Here is a 22,124-nt window from a genome sequence, read left to right as displayed (position 1 = left end):
GAAGTAAGCCAAAATCATCACTAAAACTTATTATAGAAAGTGAAAATATGAAATACAGGTTAAAAATTATTTTCCAAATCGAGTTACCAGTAGACATGTTCTTCTTAAAAATTATAGGGACAAGTTCATCAACTCTGTCTCTAGTAGATTTGTTCTTTCATTTTCTCTTGCTTCCTAAAAGCCTTCAGGTCTTTATAGAAATTGCTTTTGCAAAATTTGGAAAGCTCATTACTTTTTTATTGACATTCAATGAATCTGCTGTTGAAACCTGCACACTTTCTGAAGAGATGATGCCCTTTTCCTTGTAATGACACATAACACTTGTTAATTACTGTCTCAGATTTCTCTTATATCATAGAGACAATTTCATGAACAAAGATACGTGATTCAAAGTGAAGAGGACTAAAGAACCTCTTGATGAAAGTGAAAGAGGAGAGTGAAAAAGTTGGCTTAAAGCTCAACATTCAGAAAACTAAGATCATGGCATCTGGTCCCATCACTTCATGGGAAATAGATGGGGACACAGTGGAAACAGTGTCAGACTTTATTTTTGGGGGGCTCCAAAATCACTGCAGATGGTGATTGCAGCCATGAAATTAAAAGACGCTTACTCCTTGGAAGGAAAGTTATGACCAACCTAGATAGCATATTCAAAAGCAGAGACATGACTTTGCCAACAAAGGTCCGTCTAGTCAAGGCTATGGTTTTTCCTGTGGTCATGTATGGATGTGAGAGTTGGACTGTGAAGAAAGCTGAGCACCAAAGAATTGATGCTTTTGAACTGTGATGTTGGAGAAGACTCTTGAGAGTCCCTTGGACTGCAAGGAGATCCAACCAGTCCATCTTAAAGGAGATCAGTCCTGGGTATTCATTGGAATAACTGATGCTGAGGATGAAACTCCAGTACTTTGGTGAAGAGTTGACTCACTGGAAAAGACCCTGATGCTGGGAGGGACTGGGCGCAGGAGGAGAAGGGGATGACAGAGCACGAGATGGCTGGATGGCATCACAGACTCGATGGACATGAGTTTGAGTGAGCTCCTGGAGTTGGTGATGGACAGGAAGGCCTGATGTGCTGCGATTCATGGGGTCAGTAAGAGTTGAACACGACTGAGTGACTGAACACATATCATTTCAATGATATGATATGTGATTATACCAAATAACTCAAGATTGAAAATTAAATTTAAACACTAAGAACTTGAATTCAAAGCTGAATGCAAAAGATATATTCAGTTCGGTTCAGTTGAGTTCAGTTGCTCAGTCCTGTCTGACTCTTTGTGACCCCATGAATTGCAGCATGCCAGGCCTCCCTGTCCATCACCAACTCCCAGAGTTCACTCACACTCATGTCCATCGAGTCAATGATGCCATCCAGCCATCTAATCCTCTGTCATCCCCTTCTCCTCCTGCCCCCAATCCCTCCCAACATCAGAGTCTTTTCCAATGAGTCAACTCTTCGCATGAGGTGGCCGAAGTACTGAAGTTTCAGCTTTAGCATCATTCCTTCCAAAGAACACCCAGGACTGATCTCCTTTAGAATGGACTGGCTGGATCTCCTTGCAGTCCAAGGGACTCTCAAGAGTCTTCTCCAACGCCACAGTTCAAAAGCATCAATTCTTTGGTGCTCAGATTTCTTCACAGTCCAACTCTCACATCCATACATGACCACAGGAAAAACCATAGCCTTGACTAGGCGGACCTTTGTTGGCAAAGTAATGTCTCTGCTTTTGAATATGCTATCTAGGTTGGTCATAACTTTCCTTCCAAGGAGTAAGCGTCTTTTAATTTCATGGCTGCAATCACCATCTGCAGTGATTTTGGAGTCCAAAAAAATATTCAGTTAGTGAAGGATTTATCTGACACTTTGGTGGACAGAGCACTATGTTAGATGTCTTTAGATGATATAGGATGATGGAAAGACATGAGCAATATGAATATTATACACATAGAGAAGAAGCAACATTTAGAAAATTTACTAACAACATTGTGCCTGTTCTTTGGTCACGTAGAATTCTTTTAACAGGAAAGGGAAGGCTTTGCAATTTTCATCTTATCTCGAACCACATAACAATAAGAATTTACTTGTGTCTGCAAATCTGTAATAAAAAGAAATAAAAGGGGAAGAGGAAGAATTGCAGGAAAATTATAAAGAATAGAATGAGCGATTATTCACACAATTTTGGTAGACACACGTTTGTGTGTTTACATTAGCATTTACAATTTTATGGTTAAAACTCTTTAGATATAAATGCACACATCAAAGTTAGTCATTAAATTCATAGCCAATCCTCCATGGTACTTGTGATATTTTTCATTACCTGAAACTAGAGGAAACCGATGAAGGATATTCACAACCAATGTTTGAAGCTGATTTGCAACTTCTGTGAACCTTGATAATGAATACATTGTAGCCGTGCATCAAAATCATAAGCTGATCTATGACCAAATTTGAGACTTAGGTAAATTTTCTTTTCTTTAGGTTATTAAGAAACTTTCTATACCTTTGTGTGATATCTCAATGAGAATATTTCATTGCTGTATATTTCATCACATCTCGTCAAATTATTTTGCTTGTGGTGCTATTTGTTATTTTTATTTGACATAACCTTTCTCATCATTTTTGCTAACTGAATTTGTTTCTCCTCAAGAGCTCAAAAGAAATAAGGTTTATTTCACATTTTTATTCTGATTTATTAAAGTGTTTCTTATGTGTTCAGAGTGATAATTCTTGGTTTTTTCACTTAAAAAGTCATTTTTCTGAATATTTAAGTAATATTTATACAGTATTTTAAAATCTGACATTTAGCTGGAAACAATCCATGAAATATTTATATGAATGGAATGCTTCAACTAATACATAAATATCAACATGAATTGTATATGTTGAATTAAATTCTGATATAGAATTATTTCTACCAATAACAAAAAATAATATAGAGAAGTTTTCATGAGGTTTATTATTAGAGTCTGAAGAAATTAATCTTTGCCACAAACTATAATATAACAAAATATAAAATACATTACATATATTACCCAAACATCATAAAAATGTACAGTTATTTAAAAACAAAGAAAAAAATTTAGGCAGAAGCATTGAAAAGGAATTTAATTATGGTGACTTACTTGTAATTATAATATTTACTACTATATACTCATAATTTTCTGTTGATATGACCAGGATTAATTATGCTAACCACAATTGTGAAAATTAAGATAGGTTTGATATTATCCATTTATTTACATAGTTGTAAATATAAATACATACAAAGGAACATAAAAAAAAGTCATGTAAAAATCTGAAATGAAGAATATACATCATTAAAAGGAAAGTTAACGTCTTTCTAACTTTTGCATAGCTTTTCTCATAGCTTTAGAATATGTCCCTGTATACTATTTAGGAAGTAGAAAAACTACATCTTCAGCCAAGATTGTGTTGTTTTCTCTTGTCCTTTTCTATCATCATGCATAAATCTTTTGCCATTAAATGTTTTACATATGAGAGACTGGCCTCATTTCTTTTGCGTATGAATGGGAAAAGGGAGGATAATGGTATCCAAATAAGTGGAGGTCAATGAAATTAAAACAGGAATATTCTGATTTTATGGGATTGACCACATTGATAATAAAATGTTCATATGGGATGCTATGATACATCAGGCCAGTTCTAACCATTAGTCAATCAACCTTAATGACACATTCACCAATGTCAATATTCAGAGAACTAGATCAATGACTTCTTAAAGTCCTTCCTTAAATTATGAATCTATAATTTAATGCATTATTTGGATTTACTAGTGTACCTTTTTCATTCTCATGAGATTAAAATTGGTATATTTCACATACATGTAAACATGGTCTCCTTTTTCATTAAAAGGCCTTTACTGAACAAACATTTCTTTTAAAAAATCTATTAATTACTGCTTCAAGCTAGAAAGCAGTTACAACCCAGGCAAAATCTCTTCTGTAAACAATTGGAAACTATAAAATTATTAAAAATTGTTTTCAGAGACCAGAAAAGAGGCAGCTCAGAACTACGATTCCTGAGATAAGAGAAATAAATGAGATGAATAACAAAACTGCCATGGCTTTCCGCCTACAGGCAATTTCTAGACCAGGAAAACACGGAGAGGGAACCCAAACAAAGCCTAGTGGCCTGGTTGATGTAGGAAATAGTGACTGCAGTCTGACACATTTATGGAGCCCTAACAGGGTCAAGACTTGGGAATGGCAACCCACTCCAGTGTTCTTGCCTGGAGAATCCCAAGGACAGAGGGGCCTGGTGGGCTACAGTCCATGGGGTCACAAAGAGTTGGATGTGACTGAGCAGCTAACACTAACTTTAAACAATCTCTAGAGTGAGTCTAGAATGCATACTGAGTCACTTCAGTCGTGTCTAACTCCTTGCAACCCCATGGACTGTAGCTTGCCAAGTTCCTCTGTTCATGGAATTCTCCAGGTAAGAAAACTGCACTCAGTTGCCATGCCCTCCTCCAGTGATCTTCCCCACCCAGAGATGGAACCTGCGTTTCTTAGGTCTCCTGCAATGGCAGGTGGGTTATTACCACTAGCACCACTTAGGAAGCCCAACTCCTCCTTATCTGCCCCCAAAGATCTAAAGAATTGTTTGGAAGGGATCAAAATGGTATCCAATAACTTTTGTTATTGCCCAAACAAACAAAAATAAATAAAACATTCTTTAAAGGAAGACAAATCTAAACACTCAGCAAGGTAACTAAAATGTTTAACATACAATAAAAGAAAAAAAACTTACTACTCATGTCTAAAAACACAACAATGTAACCTATTACCTGAATAAAAATAAGCCAATAGAAACAGACCCAGGAATGACACTATCAGAAAAGGGAATTTTAAAAGGCTATTTTTTATATACTTAAGAAGATAGAGAAATAAATAAAGATGACAGGAAATAGAAATTATAAAAAATAATCAAATGCAAATTATAAACATGAAAAATATAACATCTGAAATACAATTGTCCCTGGATGAGATTAAAAGCAGATTAGACATTGAAAAAGAAAAGATCATTGAACCTGAGGGTTTAACAATGAAGCAGAAAAAAAAAAAAAATATATATATATATATATATCCATGTCCCCTAGCCTGGTATTTTTCATTTCCTATATCACTTATGTAAGAAAATATAACACATAGAAGAATAAAGGTAAGAATACAGACCTCTAATTAGAAACTAAGCAGGTCAGAGATCACAGAATTATATCATTACATGCTAAAATTAAAAGAACCTGTCATAGAATTTTATACCTCCACCTCAAAGAACAGTTATTCAAAAAATAGTTTCAGAAAAACAAAAGTTGAGATAATTCTTTGCAATCAGAATAACACCACAAGAAATGCTAATAAAAATTCGTTGGAAGAATAAAAATGGTTACATATGGAAACTAAGATTTCTACAAAGAAATGAAAAGCACAAGACATTGAAAACATGTTAATAAATATAAAATATTGCTTTTTTCATTTTAATTTACCTAAAGGGAAATTGTGTATAAATCAATTTTTAAGTTTATGTGAAATTTATAATATATGTAGAAGTAGAATGTGTTACAAAAAAAGAAGCACCAATTATAGTGAAAGAACAGAAACATGTGGTCTAAGAATCTTACATCTGTGAAGTGGTAGAAGTTTTTGGAGAGCAAGCTAAGATATGTTAAAGTATACTGTGACAAATGAATAAACAAGGAAAATGCTCCAATCCCAAACTCTGTATGGCCTGGTCACAAAGGTCATATTGCTTACACATAAATTTCAAATTATGTTCAGGCTTCTATTTATTTTTATCCTCTCCATTGTTAGAACAACATCCTGAAACTAGGAAGAGAAATAACATACTGTGTTTAAAGGATAGGAGATAAAGGTACAAACTACTATATACAAAATAAATAAGCTACAAGAATATATTGTGCAGCCCAGGGAATATAGCCAATATTTTGTAATAACCTTAAATGGAGTATAATCTTTAAAGTTTTGAACCACTATGTTATACACCTGACACTAACATAATATTGCAAAATAATTATACTGCAATTTAAAAAATCCCACTTACAACTGCATCAAAAAGAATAAAATACCTAGGAATAAACCTAACTAATGAGGCAAAAGACCTGTACTGAAAATAATAAGACATTGATGAAACAAATTGACGACAGCACAAATAAGTAGAAAGATACACCGTGCTCATGGATTAGAAACATTAATATTGTTAAATATGAATACAACCCAAAGTAATCTACAGATTCAGTGTAATTCCTATCAAGACACAATGACACTTTTAACAGAACTAGAACAAATAATCCTAAAATTAGTATGGAAATAAAAAGAACCTGACTAGTCAAAACAACCTTGAGAAATAACAAAGCTGGTGGCATCATACTTCCTAATTTCAAACCATATTATAAAACTGTAGTTTTATAATCAAAACACTACTCTACTTCCCTGGTGGCTCAGAGGGTAAAGCGTCTGCTTGCAATGAGGGAGACCTGGGTTTGATCCCTGGGTTGGGAAGATCCCTTAGAGAAGGAAATGGCACCCCACTCCAGCATGCTTGCCTGGAAAATCCCATGGACAGAGAAGTCTGGTAGGCTACAGTCCATGGGGTCACAAAGAGTTGGACACGACCGAGTGACTTCACCTCACTCTACCAGTGAAAAAAAAAAAAAAAAAGACACATAGATCAATGCAACAGAATATAGAGCCCAGAAATAAACCTATGCATACACAGTCAATCTAAAACAAAGAAAGCAGGAAAATAAAATGGGAAAAGACTCTCGTCGATAAACAGTGTTGTTTAGGTTTTCTGCCCACTTTGTGATTGGGTTGTTTGTTTTTCTGGTATTAAGTTGTATGAGCTACTTGTATATTTTGGAAATTAATTCTTTGTCAGTTCTTTTCCTTTGCTATTATTTTCTCTTATTCTGAGGCTTGTCTTTTCACCTTGTCTTTAATTTCCTTTGCTGTGCAAAATCTTTTAAGTTTAATTAGGTCCCAGTTGTTTATTTTTGTTTTTATTTCCAGTACTCTAGGAGGTGAGTCATAGAGGAGCTTGCTTTGATTTATGTCATTGAGTGTTCTGCCTATGTTTTCCTGTAAGAGTTTTATAGTTTCCAGTCTTAAACATTTAGGTCTTTAATCCATTTTTGGTTTATCTTTGTGTATGGTGTTAAGAAGTGCTCTAATTTCATTCTTTTACATGTAGCTTTCAAATTTTCTTTTTCAATGTCTAGTCTGCATTTAGTGTCATCCAAGGGCAATTTCATTTCAGACATATTTTTCATCTTTAGAATTTTCATTTGATTATTTTTTATAATTTCTATTTCCTGTCATATTTATTTATTTCTCACTTTTTGAAGAGGCTATTTTTGCCCCATTGTACCTTCTTGCCTCTTTTGTCAATAATAACATATCTACAGGTGTGTGGGTTTAGCTCTGGGCTCTCTATCTTGTTCCACTGGTCTATACTTCTGTTTTTGTGCCAGTACCATACTGTCTTGATGATCAGAGCTTTGTAGTATCGTTTGAAGTCAGGAAGGTCAATTCCTTCAGCTCCATTTCTCTTTCTCAAGATTGCTCTTCTCAATATTCTGGGTCCTTTTTGTTTCCATATGGATTTTGAACATGTTTGTTCTAGTTCTGTGAAAAATGCCAGTGGTAATTTGATAGAGATTACACTGAATCTGTAGACTGGATGTGGTAGTATAGCCATTTTCACAATATTGATTCTCCCAACCTAGGAACATGGAATATCTCTACATCTGTTTATGTTGTCTTTGGTTTCTTTCATCAGTGTCTTATATTTTCCTGCATACAGTTATTTTGTCTCCTTATGTAGATTTATTCCTAGATATTTTATTCTTTTTGTTGCAATGGTGAATGGGATTTATTCCTTAATCTCTTTCTGATTTTTCATTGTTAGTATATAGGAATGCAAGTGATTTCTTTATACATTTCTCCAAAGAATACATACAGGTGGCTAACAATCACATGAAAAGATGCTCAACATCTCTCATTATTAGAGAAATGCAAATCAAAACTATAATGAAATATCACCTCACACCAGTCAGATTGGCCATCATCAAAAAGTCTACAAACAATAAATGCTGGAGAGGGTGTGGAAAAAAAGGGAACCCTCTTGTACTATCGGTGGGAATGCAAATTGATACAGCCACTATGAAAGACTGTATGAAGATTCCTTTAAAAACTAGGAATAAAACTACAATATGACCAAGAAATCTCATTAGTAGGCATATACCCTGAGGAAACCAAAACTGAAAAAGACACATGTACCCCAATGCTCACACTATTTACAATAGCTAGAACATGGAAGTAACTTAGATGTCCACTCACAGATGAATGGATAAAGCAGCTGTGATATACATACATACATATATATATATATATATATATATATATATATATATATAATGGAATATTACTCAGCCATAAAAAGGAATGCCTTTGAGTCAGTTCTAAGAGGTAGATAAAGAAATTGTGGTATATATACACAATGGAATATTACTCAGCCATAAAAAGGAACACATTTGAGTCACCTCTAATAATGTGGATGAACCTAGAGCCCGTTATACAGAGTGAAGTAAGTCAGAAAGAGAAAAACAAATGTCATACACTAATGCATATATATTGAATCTAAAAAGAGGGTACTGATGAAATTATTTGCAGGGCAGCAGTGGAGACACAGACATAGGGAACAGACTTATGGGCGTGGGAGGGGCGAAGCAGGAGAGGCTGGGATGTATGGAGAGACTAACATGGAAACTTAGAGTACCATGTGTAAAATAGATAGCCAATAGGAATTTGCTGTATAACTCAGGGAACTCAAACTGGGACTCTGTAACAACCTAGAGGGGTAGAATGGGAAGGGAGATGATTCATGTTGATGTTTGGCAGAAAGCAACAAAATTCTGTAAAGCAGTTATCCTTCAATTAAAAAATAAATTTAAAATTAAAAAATAAATGGTGTTGGGAAAACTGGACAGACATATGCAAAAGAATGAAACTGGATCACTTTCATATATACAAAAATAAAATATATTAAAGACTTAAATGAAAAACCTGTAACCATAAAAATCTTAGAGCAACCCATAGGAAGTAGACTTTTTAACATTGATCTTAGCAATATCTTTCTGGATCTGTCACCTCAGACAAGGGCAAAAAAGCAAAAATAAATAAATGGGACTACATCAAACTAAAAAGCTTTAGCACAGTGGAGGAAACCATCAACAAAGTGAAAAGTCACATCACTTTTGTGAATAAATGTCTAGGGTGTCACTAGCCTCATAGTCAATTTTGGTTTGTCATGCCATTTGGAATTGTGTTGATCTGAGTTCAAATACAAGTTAAGATGCTATTTACTATAAAGACCTTGGGCAAGTTCTTGAACAGTCTTATGGACTCTGTGGGAGAGGGAGAGGGTGGGAAGATTTGGGAGAATGGCATTGAAACATGTAAAATATCATGTAAGAAATGAGTTGCCAGTCCAGGTTCTATGCACGATACTGGATGCTTGGGGCTAGTGCACTGGGACGACCCAGAGGGATGGTATGGGGAGGGAGGAGGGAGGAGGGTTCAGGATGCGGAACACATGTATACCTGTGGTGGATTCATTTTGATATTTGGCAAAACTAATACAATTATGTAAAGTTTAAAAATAAAATAAAATTAGAAAAAAAAAGAAAAGTAAAAATATCTTTACAATTCTCATTGGTAAGGCTTTTTTTTTTTTTTTTTTGGTGAGACTTAATTAAGACAATGAACATAAATCAGGAGCTTAGTACCAGGCACATGAAATGTGTTAGTAAATAATTATTTATTCTGACACCAAAATCACCTGCCTCCTCTAATAAAATTCCCTCCATTGATTTCTTAACTCCTCCAAACCAGTTTTACATGTTCTTAGATACAAGGCTCTGTTTCTTTCTTTCTTTTTTTTTGTATTTCAAATACCACATAGCATCTAATTCTAAGCAAATTAAACTTCAGCTGGGACTGAAGAGAATGTTCAATTTCTTAAAAGCCAATCATTCAGTGGTATGTTATTTCCAGCCCCATTTAGGAAGAAAGACCTATGCAATTGAGCATAATATTATAGATATACTTTTGTGGCTTCCAGCAAGGTCTCAAAGTTGTCAATCATGGTCTAGCAGATCAGCCAGATGGCTCTCTGGAGACATTACACAAGTCAAGTCTTTTAATATTTTATCAGCTACTGTTGATAGGAGGCACTTCAGCTTGGTGAGTCTTTTTATTACTTCCTTTCATTTATTCTTGAGACACTTTTATCTCTGTTTATTGATTGCTACCTTTTAAATTTTTCTTTAACACCGGTAAGCAGTGATATGATTAATAAATTTGATTAAATTTTTCAGTAGAAAATTACTTTAAGTGTGCTTTCACAAACCTAATTCAGTGATCTTCTGGTAGATATTTTTGTACGTATTTGTATTTACTCCTTTGTTATGTTGATTCTCTGAAGACTGATACTCAAGTGAGGTAAGAAAGCAGAATTGTAACTAAAGAGAAACTGCATAATTTTCGGAAAATGCTTTTCAGACTGCTTCAGACAGAGCAATACACAAGGGATCACATGCTAAAGATCAATCATAAACCTCAAAAAGAAGAAAAAAACAGCTACAAATATATATACAGAGAATATTTAATCTCTAAAATGACTGAAACTTGCTTGTGCTTCTTCCTCCAAGTATGAAACCCCAAATAACATCCAACTGTCACAAGAGAAATATGCCAAGTAGGCAGAAAAAATTACTCAAAAGCCTCTTTTAACTTACTCACAGAAACTTGCTGATCTCAATCCTTCCCATTTTAGCAGCTGCAAAACTGAACAAAGTGAGCACAGCTAGCAGAGCTAACCAAAGTTCATTAGACTCAATATACAACCTCATGAAACTTACTGTGAAGATGCCATGGCTATTATGGCATATTTCCAAAGACTGCTGGGTTAGCAAGCTTTGCCATGGTTCTCTCCTGAGCCCCATTAATCTTGCACTGGCCAGTTGTGTTTCTTAGAAAAGGTAGAATGCAGCTGAAATACCTAGTTTTTATTGTTATTGCTGCTTGCTTTAACAAAAATAACTAGGCAATTCTGCCAAATATATGAAATTGGGAATTTGGGGACTGATCCTGACCACAGGGATGACTGCTCACAAATCCTAGGAGAAAGGCAAAAAGGGACCTCAACCAATCAATGTTTGACTGGAGCTAACTCCATTAAAATCATTCACTTTCTAGAAATGTTTCTGTACTTATACCCCTTGGAAACTCTTTAAATCAGAATCTGTCTAGTGTGTCAGGGATTAGGGGTCCTAGCTAAATCTCACTCATATTAGGATATATTCAGTTCACTTCAGTTCAGTCGGTCAGTCACGTCTGACTCTTTGTGACCCCATGAACTGCAGTACGCCAGGCCTCCCTGTCCATCACCAACTCCTGGAGTACACCCAAACTCATGTGCATCGAGTTGGTGATGCCATCCAGCCATCTCATTCTCTGTCGTCCCCTTCTCCTCCTGCCCCCAATCCCTCCCAGCATCAGAGTCTCTTCCAATGAGTCAACTCTTTGCATGAGGTGGCCAAAGTATTGGAGTTTCAGCCTCAGCATCAGTCCTTCCAATGAACACCCAGGACTGATCTCCTTTAGGATGGACTGGTTGGATCTCCTTGCAGTCCAGGGGATTCTCAAGAGCCTTATCCAACATCACAGTTTAAAAGCATCAATTCTTCGGCGCTCAACTTTCTTCACAGTCCAACTCTCACATCCATACATGACTACTGGAAAAACCATAGCCTTGACTAGATGGACCTTTGTTGGCAAAGTAATGTCTCAGCTTTTGAATATGTTATCTAGGTTGGTCATAACTTACCTTCCAAGGAGTAAGCGTCTTTTAATCTCATGGCTGCAATCACCATCTGCAGTGATTTTGGAGCCCAAAAAAACAAAGTCTGACACTGTTTCCACTGTCTCCCCATCTATTTCCCATGAAGTGGTAACATATGCAAAATAGGTGTGCTGGTGGTAAAGAACCTGCCTGCCTGTGCAGGAGACATAAGAGGCATGCGTTTGACCCCTGGGTCAGGAAGATCCCCTGGAGGAGGCCATGACAATCCTCTCCAGTATTCTTGCCTGGAGAATCCCATGGACAGTGGAGCCTGGCAGGCTATGGCCCACAGGGCCCCGAAGAGTCAGACATGACTGAAGTGACTTAGCATGCAGGCACACACAAAATAATGATGTGACTGGAAATGTATATACATTTTTTTTTTTTAACTAAAAGATTGTCTTTCAGCCTATCAACCCTGGATGCACAAGAGAAGCACTTGGGAAAATTTCAAAAAGCATAATGCCCAGGCCAATTGAACCAGAAGCTCTTGGGTAAGAGACTCAGAAATTAGCTTTTTTAAGCTCCACCCAGTAAATAAAATGAGAAATAAAAGATGAGAACAATTGCTCTAATATATATGCTTCCCTTCTGGCTATATCTTGCTGTATCTATCTTTAGTCCCTGGAAGTTTATAAATCCACACATACAAATACACAAATTCCTTAGTGTTGGCAACTATTTACAACTGTGAAGTTAAAAATTATTTGTATACAACACTATATGTGCTACACACACACAAATGCACTTGATCATATGGCCCATTTACTCTAGTCTACTGGGAAACTTGGGTGGGCTTAGATTTACGAAACTCCTTCAACAGACATAAATGAAATCTCTTCCATTTATATTTTCTCAGGTTATCTCTTTCTTTTCTAAGCAAGTAATAATCATTTAGCACTTCACTCACCACTAAACCGTTCCCCCAAGATGATACCTAGAAATACATATAAGGAGATGTTTAAGGTCTTCTGGGCCATTGAGGAACAAAACCTCACAACTGGGAGTTCTCTTTTGGGTGTTTCAGAAGTATCTAAGGTAGATCAGCGATCGATGAAAAGAAATAGAGGGAAACAACAGAATGTGAAAGACTAGAGATCTCTTCAAGAAAATTAGAGATACCAAGGGAATATTTCATGCAAAGATAGGCTCGATTAAGGACAGAAATGGTATGGACCTAACAGAAGCAGAAGATACTAAGAAGAGGTGGCAAGAATACACAGAAGAACTGTACAAAAAAGATCTTCATGACCCAGATAATCACCATGGTGTGATCACTCATCTAGAGCCAGACATGCTGGAATGTGAAATCAAGTGGGCCTTAGAAAGCATCACTATGTGTACCAGCCTAAATGCCTCAGATGCTGATTTGGGTATTACTGATATGGAGAAAACACTTAAAACTGTGAGACTGGTTGATGTCATGTAGGCAGCAAGGTATAAGCTCCAGGGAACTTGAACATTTAGAGAGCAGGCAGGAAAAGAAAAGTACTGCAAATAAAACAAGGATAGAAGAGATCCTGGAAGAGAGGTATGTGTGTATGCGAGAGAGAGAGATCAGAGGAAAAGAGAAAGTAGGTTACCATGAGGGTAAGAGAAAGCACACCACAGAATGCCACAGACCAACCTGTGTGGGAGAACATTCCTGTAGAGGAGGGCTGGTGGCCCCACCTTGGTGTTGAAGCGTGAACAGTTAATGAAGCATCTTTGCAGAGGGGTGACACAGTACCATGAATCTGAGCCTGAGCAGGATGAGAGGGACATCTATGCAGAGGAGGACAGTGGGGACAACAGGAAGATCAGTTATATACAGAGGGAATGACCAAATATGGTACATAGATTGAATCTAGTAAGAGTCACACATACTCAGAGAAGGGCATATAAAACTGGAGAAAACAAGGACACATCCTGAGTGTTGCAGTAGAATTGAAGGCATTGATGATAACTAAAGTACTTTAATACATAGAGAGAAAGAGACAGAGACAGAGGAACAGAGAGAGAAAGAAATATAGATACAATGTGTGGTGTAGAAATACAGAATTAGTGTAGATGTAAATGTACGTACATATCCATGTACATATACACTTATTCCTTAGATGTGTCTATTAAGCAGGCCTGGGAATAAGGCACCTTATTAATAAGTGCTAGCAGATCTTGGTTTCTGAACATCATTCTCCACTAAAAGAACCTGAGGATCTTTAGTGAAATAGCTCACTAAGTCAGAGAAAGTAGAAAATGGGACTAGAAAAATCTTACTAATGCCACAAAAAGTGCTTAAAAGACAATTTGGATGTGTTTCAAAAGGACACAGAAGTCATATTATAGAGTCTCCCTTTGGCTAAATGTAGAATAATTGGGGCATCAAAATAAGTAAGCTTACTATTCTAAAAGTTCAAGCTACTCAATGTTCAAGGTCAGAAGGGGCCACTGTGAGGAGACACCCCTCCTCCAAGGTAAAGAATAGCGGTTGCGCTTTGCTGGAGCAACCATGAAGAGATACCCCACATGCAACGTAAGAGAAACCCAAGTAAGATGGTAGGTGTTGCAAGAGGCATCAGAGGGCAGACACACAAACCATAATCACAGAGAAATAGTCAATCTAATCACACAGACCACAGCCTTGTCTAACTCAATGAAACTAAGCCATGCCCTGTGGGGCCACCCAAGACGGGTGGGTCATGGTAGAGAGGTCTGACAGAATGTGGTCCACTGGAGAAGAAATGGCAAACCACTTCAGTATTCTTGCCTTGAGAACCCCATGAACAGTATTAAAAAGCAAAATGATAGGATACTGAAAGAGGAACTCTCCAGGTCGATAGGTGCCCAATATGCTATTGGAGATCAGTGGAGAAATAACTCCAGAAAGAATGAAGGGCTGGAGCCAAAGCAAAAACAATACCCAGTTGTGGATGTGACTGGTGATAGAAGCAAGGTCTGATGCTGTAAAGAGCAATATTGCATAGGAACCTGGAATGTTAGGTCCATGAATCAAGGCAAATTGGAAGTGGTCAAACAGGAGATGGCAAGAGTGAACATCAACATTCTAGGAATCAGCGAACTAAAATGGACTGGAATGAGTGAATTTAACTCAGATGACCATTATATCTACTACTGTGGGCAGGAATCCCTTAGAAGAAATGGAGTAGCCATCATGGTCAACAAAAGAACGCAAAATGCAGTACTTGGATGCAATCTCAAAAAAGACAGAATGATCTCTGTTTGTTTCCAAGGCAAACCATTCAATATCACAGTAATCCAAGTCTATGCCCCAACCAGTAACACTGAAGAAGCTGAAGTTAAACAGTTCTATGAACCTACAAGACCTTTTAGAACTAACACCCAAAAACGATGTCCTTTTCATTATAGGGGACTGGAATGCAAAAGTAGGAAGTCAAGAAACACCTGGGATAACAGGCAAACTTGACCTTGGAATACGGAATGAAGCAGGGCAAAGGCTAAAAAAATTTTGGCAAGAGAATGCACTGTCATAGCAAACACCCTCTTCCAACAACACAAGAGAAGACTCTATACATGGACATCACCAGATGGTCAACACCGAAATCAGATTGATTATGTTCTTTGCAGCCAAAGATGGAGAAGCTCTTTACAGACAACAAAAACAAGACCGGGAGCTGACTGTGGCTCAGGTCATGAACTCCTTATTGCCAAATTCAGACTTAAAATGAAGAAAGAAGGGAAAACCACTAGACCATACAGGTATGACCTAAATCAAATCCCTTTTGATTATACAGTGGAAGTCAGAAATAGATTTAAGGGACTAAATCTGATAGACAAAGTGCCTGATGAACTACGGACAAAGTTTCGTGACATTGTACAGGAAACAGGGATCAAACCATCTCGATGGAAAAGAAATGCAAAAAAAAAAAAACAAACTGGATGCCTGAGGAGGCCTTAAAAATAACTGTGAAAAGGAGAGTAGTAAAAAGCAAAGGAGAAATGAAAGATATAAGCATCTGAATGCAGAGTTCCAAAGAATAGCAAGGAGAGATAAGAAAGCCTTCCTCAGCGATTAATGCAAAGAAATAGAGGAAAACAACAGAATGGGAAAGACTAGAGATCTCTTCAAGAAAATTAGAGATACCAAGGGAAAATTTCATGCAAAGATGGGCTCAATAAAGGACAGAAATGGTATGGCCCTAACAGAAGCAGAAGATATTAAGAAGAGGTGGCAAGAATACACAGAAGACCTGTACAAAAAAGATCTTCATGACCAAGGTAATCACGATGGTATGATCACTCACCTAGAGCCAGACATCCTGGAATATGAAGTCAAGTCTGCCTTAGAAAGCATCACTATGAACAAAGCTAGTGGAGGTGATGGAATTCCAGTTGAGCTCTTTCAAATCCTGAAAGATGATGCTGTGTAAGTACTGCACTCAATATGCCAGCAAATGTGGAAAACTCAGCAGTGGCCACAGGACTGCAAAAGGTCAGTTTTCATTCCAATCCCAAAGAAAGACAATGCCAAAGAATGCTCAAACTACTGCACAATTGCATTCATCTCATAGGCTAGTAAAGTAATGCTCAAAATTCTCCAAGCCAGGCTTCAGCAATATGTGAACTGTGAACTTCCTGGTGTTCAAGCTGGCTTTAGAAAAGGCAGAGGAACCAGAGATCAGATTGCCAATATCTGCTGAATCATGGAAAAAGCAAGAGAGTTCTAGAAAAACATCTATTTCTGCTTTATTAACTATGCCAAAGCCTTTGACTGTGTGGATCACAATAAGCCATGGAAAATTCTGAAAGAGATGGGAATACCAGACTACCTGACCTTCCTCTTGAGAAATCTGTATGCAGGTCAGGAAGCAACAGTTAGAACTAGACATGGAACAACAGACTGGTTCCAAATAGGAAAAGGAGTACATCAAGGCTGTATATTGTCACCTTGCTTATTTAATTTATATGCAGAGTACATCATGAGAAACACTGGGCTGGAAGAAGCACAAGCTGGAATTAAGATTGCCGGGAGAAATATCAATAACCTCAGATATGCAGATGACACCACCCTTATGGCAGTAAGTGAAGAGGAACTAAAAAGCCTCTTGATGAAAGTGAAAGAGGAGAGTGAAAAAGTTGGCTTAATGCTCAACATTCAGAAAACTAAGATCATGACATCTGGTCCAATCACTTCGTAGGAAATAGATGGGAAAACAGTGGAAACCATGTCAGACTCTGTTTTGGGGGGCTCCAAAATCACTGCAGATGGTAATTGCAGCCATGAAATTAAAAGAAGCTTACTCCTTGGAAGGAAAGTTATGACCAACCTAGATAGCATATTCAAAAGCAGAAACATTACTTTGCCAACAAAGGTCCATCTTGTCAAGGCTATGGTTTTTCCTGTGGTCATGTATGGATATGAGAGTTGGACTGTGAAGAAAGCTGAGCACCAAAGAATTGATGCTTTTGAACTGTGGTGTTGGAGAAGACTCCTGAGAGTCCCTTGGACTGCAAGGAGATCCAACCAGTCCATTCTAAAAGAGATCAGTCCCGGGTGTTCTTTGGAAGGACTGATGATAAAGCTGAAACTCCAATACTTTGGCCTCCTCATGCGAAGAGTTGACTCATTGGAAAATACTCTGATGCTGGGAGGGATTGGGGGCAGGAGGAGAAGGGGACAACAGAGGATGAGATGGCTGGATGGCATCACCGACTCGATGGACATGAGTCTGAGTGAACTCTGGGAGTTGGTAATGGACAGGGAGGTTTGGCGTGCTGTGTATTCATGGGGTCGCAAAGAGTCAGACACGACTGAGCAACTGAACTGAACTGAATTATTGTAAATAAGTAAATGAATGTTTCAAAAGTTTAGTAAAGATAGGAATGTTTACACAGTCTCCAAATACACTTTCATAAAGTTCTTAATCATTACAAAAGTTAGATGAGTTAATTGTACAGTGGATAAACCTGGCAGACATGATTTTAAATACATAGTCAAAGTTAACACTATGAATAATGAGACAAATTGAAATCACTTCCCTCCTGACAGGAATATAATCTCATTTCTGTGATATTCTTCCAAAATGTGCATAACTAGAATCTAATCAATCGGAACCTCAGACAAACCCAAATTCAGAAACACTCTACAAAATAATAGACCTATCATCTTCCAGCCTGGCAAGCTACAGTCCATGGGGTCCCAAGAGTCGGACATGACTTAGCAACTAAACCACCACATCATCTTCCAAAGTGCCAAAGTTGTGAAAATCAAGGAAATTGACACTACTCAGAACTTTCCAGACAATGTATTGATCCAGTCTGAGATAATTTTATTCTTTCCACAAAATGTTGTAGACTAGAAAATTGTGCCTAAAGTCAAAGCATTAAACAACTTTCAATTACTTTAGCATAACTCACATTTTTTTTATATTTGTGAGTTAGAAATTTTAATTCACAATCAAAGATTTTTACTCATAACTTATATGACCACAACATATTGACCAACAAAGCTATAGTGAATAACTTATTTTAGAAACACAGGCCATGATTTTTGTTTTTTTTTTAATTATATTCTGTATATTATTTCTGTAAAGATAGACAATTATAACCATTTTTACTCCTAAAAACACTTCAGTTATTGTTTTTTCATAGCTAAAATAATCTAAGCTTAAAAGATAGTAGAATACTTTATTCCATTAACATCTAAACCACAGTTGTATAGTTATCTTTGAATCTTTAACTGTGTGTGTGCTAAGTCACTTCATTCATGTCCAACTCTTTGTGACCCTATAGGCTGTAGCCTGCCAGCATCCTCTGTCCATGGGATTCTTCAGGCAAGAATACTAGAGTGAGTTGCCATGCCCTCCTCCAGGGGATCTTCCCAACCCAGGATTGAACCCACTGTGTCTATCTCCTGCATTGGCAGGTGGGTTCTTTACCACTAGCGCCATCTAGGAAGCCCACATCTTTTTACAGCTTATTTACTTTTTGAGAGAAGGCCTCTATTAAAATTGATTTTTTGCTCATTTATAATTAGCACCTTGAACTTTTGTCACCTGAAAGTAAGATGGTGTCTGCCTATGAGAGCAATGTGTTCAATTTTACCTTACCAGTCATTTGAATTATTTTTGTATGGTTTGACATTTTTTTAGCCAAAAATAGGATTTATAGGTTTTGTCAGTTCTGTTCCATTGTTCTTATATTACATGATTAAAAAATGAGAACTGTTTTTAAAATGATAAATGATATAAGAGCATGACCAATTATTTGTCATCACACAAGATAAGTTGCTAGTATTCAATATCTTCACTTGGGCTCTACTGGACCATATATAACCTCTTTGAGTTGTCTTACAGAGCATCTAAAAGCATTTTAGCCCGCTGGTTCAGGCAACCTATATGTCAAGCAGAAAATATAAAACCACCGTTTTCAGGTTTGTGTTTCCCTGGAGGAAGAAAACAGTTGGATGCAATTTGTCAAAAGCCAGAGTGGTACTTTAATGGACAATTTACTTTAAATGGCTGCCATTATTGCAGAACAAAGGCCCATAGCCCAAGATAAAAAATCATTTCCAATTGGTTTTCCTTAGATAGATTTAATTCCCTAAGATTAACTAAGGATAACTACCCTTTCATACTCCTCATCTATCTAAAAGCAATAAAAGTAATAGTGAAAACTTCTGAGTTCCTTCACCATAAATATGTGAAATGCAATCAATCCCCTAATATGGCATTCTGTTCAGATACTTGAGATAAGGGACTCAAGGAAAATGACAAAAACACAACAAAAAAAGCAAACTTCCCAAACTCTAAAGATTTTTTCAGTTCTTGGTAAAATTTCCAAATAACCTTAAAATTATTATTGACATATTTATATGTAAATATATATGTACATATATAATAATCAAATTCATGAAAAGTTGACATTAGAAACCTAAGAATATTTCTATTGCTGTGGTTGTTTATTCGCTAAGTTGTATCTGACTTTTGTGACCCCATGGGCTGTAGCCCACCAGGCTCCTCTGTCCATGGAATTCTCCAGGCAAGAGAATGGCAAGCCACTTCCTCCTCCAGGGGATCTTCCCTACCCAGGCATCGAAACTGTGTCTCCTGCATTGGCAGTTGGATTCTTCACCACTGTGCTATATTTCTATTTTCTCTTAAATGTATATTTATAAACTAAAATATTTCATAATGGAAAGTTTAAGAAATATCTACTCAAATCTCATGTTCCTTTATATTCTCCTCTCAGTATTAATTACATGTTAATATTTGTAATATTTGAGAGTTGATTGAAAACAGTACCATTATGATTCTATGTTTATCTCCCTGTTCCAGATTCCTTCATTCAAAGATTAACCCTGAGTGGCAGAAGGCAAGAATTGCTGAACATGGACATGTATGTTTGCCTGAAGCTGACCAGAGTCACACATACTCAGTTTCTGGGTTGTGAACCGATGCTAAAAAAGTGACCCAGAGACGGTGAGAAAAAGAAAAACTGAAGGGGTTCAAAATAGTAATCTGATAAAATAGATGAGAGCAATCTGAAATTTCTGTCCCTCTTTCAATGTGCATCTCTCCATGCATAAGTAACCCTTTATGAAGGACTGCACAAGAAGAAAACTCAATAGACACAAATCAACATTAATGCTCTCAATCCCAGTCCCCATTAATTCACTGTTGCCTGTAAGGATCTGCTGAGAGCATGAGTTAGCTAGACTTGATAGGCTAAAGTTAGCTCATATGAATAATGTATATGTTATTTTCAAATAAAATGCATACCTTAATACCCATATATAAAATAATTAAAGTTAGCTTTTGAAGTACTAGAAAGGCAACATTTTGTATTTGTCATCCACCTCTATACTTAACCACACCCTCATAACTGATAGCTCATAATTTTCTATTTCCACACATCCTGCAGAGACATGAAAGCCTGAATAGCATCTACTTCAAAATGTAAACTTTCTCTTCTTTGGATGGAATTCTGCTCCATTTAGGAAGAAACAAATTATTGATACACACAATGACATGGATGAGTCTCAAAATAATTTTGCTGACTGAAAGAAGTCAGACAAAAGGAGCATATATTACATGATTCTATTAATATAAAAATCTCAGAAAATGCAAGCTAATCTATTATGATACATTACTGACAGAAAAGGTGATGGTTTGATATAAGTATACATTGCAAAACTATTACCACAACCAAGTTAACTCACACATCCATCATCTTACACAGTTACCATTTTTGCATGTGTGTGTGTGTGTGTGTGTGCACATGCGCATTTGTGTTTGTGTGTGTGTGGTGAAAACTCTTAAGATCTACTCTATTAAAAATTTCCAGTATACAGTCAATGTCAAAGTAAATTTATAAAGCAGTAAGTTTAGTTATATTGTATCTAATTACCAGAATAATACATGTCTTTCAAACACCAGTTCTGTCTATAACCACTAGACACATGCACATACACACATTTCTGGGGGAGGAAATTAAACTAAACCTATGGGTAATGGACGGAGAAGGCAATGGCGCCCCACTCCAGTACTCTTGCCTGGAAAATCCATGGACGGAGGAGCCTGGTAGGCTGCAGTCCATGGGGTTGCTGAGAGTCAGACACGACTGAGCGACTTCACTTTCACTTTTCTCTTTCATGCATTGGAGAAGGAAATGGCACCCCACTCCAGTACTCTTGCCTGGAAAATCCCAGGGACAGCGGAGCCTGGTGGGCTTCCGTCTATGGGGTGGCACAGAGTCGGACACGACTGAAGCGACTTAGCAGCAGCAGCAGCATGGGTAATGGAAAAGCAATCTATTTTGCAAAATTATTTTGTAACGCAGCCATTATGAAGAACCTTTCAATCTGTGGATTATCTTTGCAGACATGGGCTTCATGTTTGGCATTTAGCTTACCAGCACTAACCAGATGGATACTCGTTGCCAAGCTCCAGGCAGTATGCTGTTCTTGGACACAAGTAAAAGACATACTTTCAGGAGCTTATAGTATATGGAAGGAAGTAAAAAAATTAAAAAATTTTAATACCAGAAACAAATAATTTTGAGAGTGTACATTCAGGGTCCTATGGGAGCATATAATAGGAAAGAGAAGAGGGTATTTATTATGTAGTGTCTACAGTTTATCATCTCACTACCCTAAGTACCAGCACACACACCATGGTCGAATAGCTTCAGCATTACCAGTAAGCTTTCTGAAATTCAG

This window comes from Bos taurus, chromosome 2 (genome assembly GCF_002263795.3).
Source record: "Bos taurus isolate L1 Dominette 01449 registration number 42190680 breed Hereford chromosome 2, ARS-UCD2.0, whole genome shotgun sequence".
Classification (NCBI taxonomy): domain Eukaryota; kingdom Metazoa; phylum Chordata; class Mammalia; order Artiodactyla; family Bovidae; genus Bos; species Bos taurus.
Note: the sequence above shows the minus strand (reverse complement) of the source record.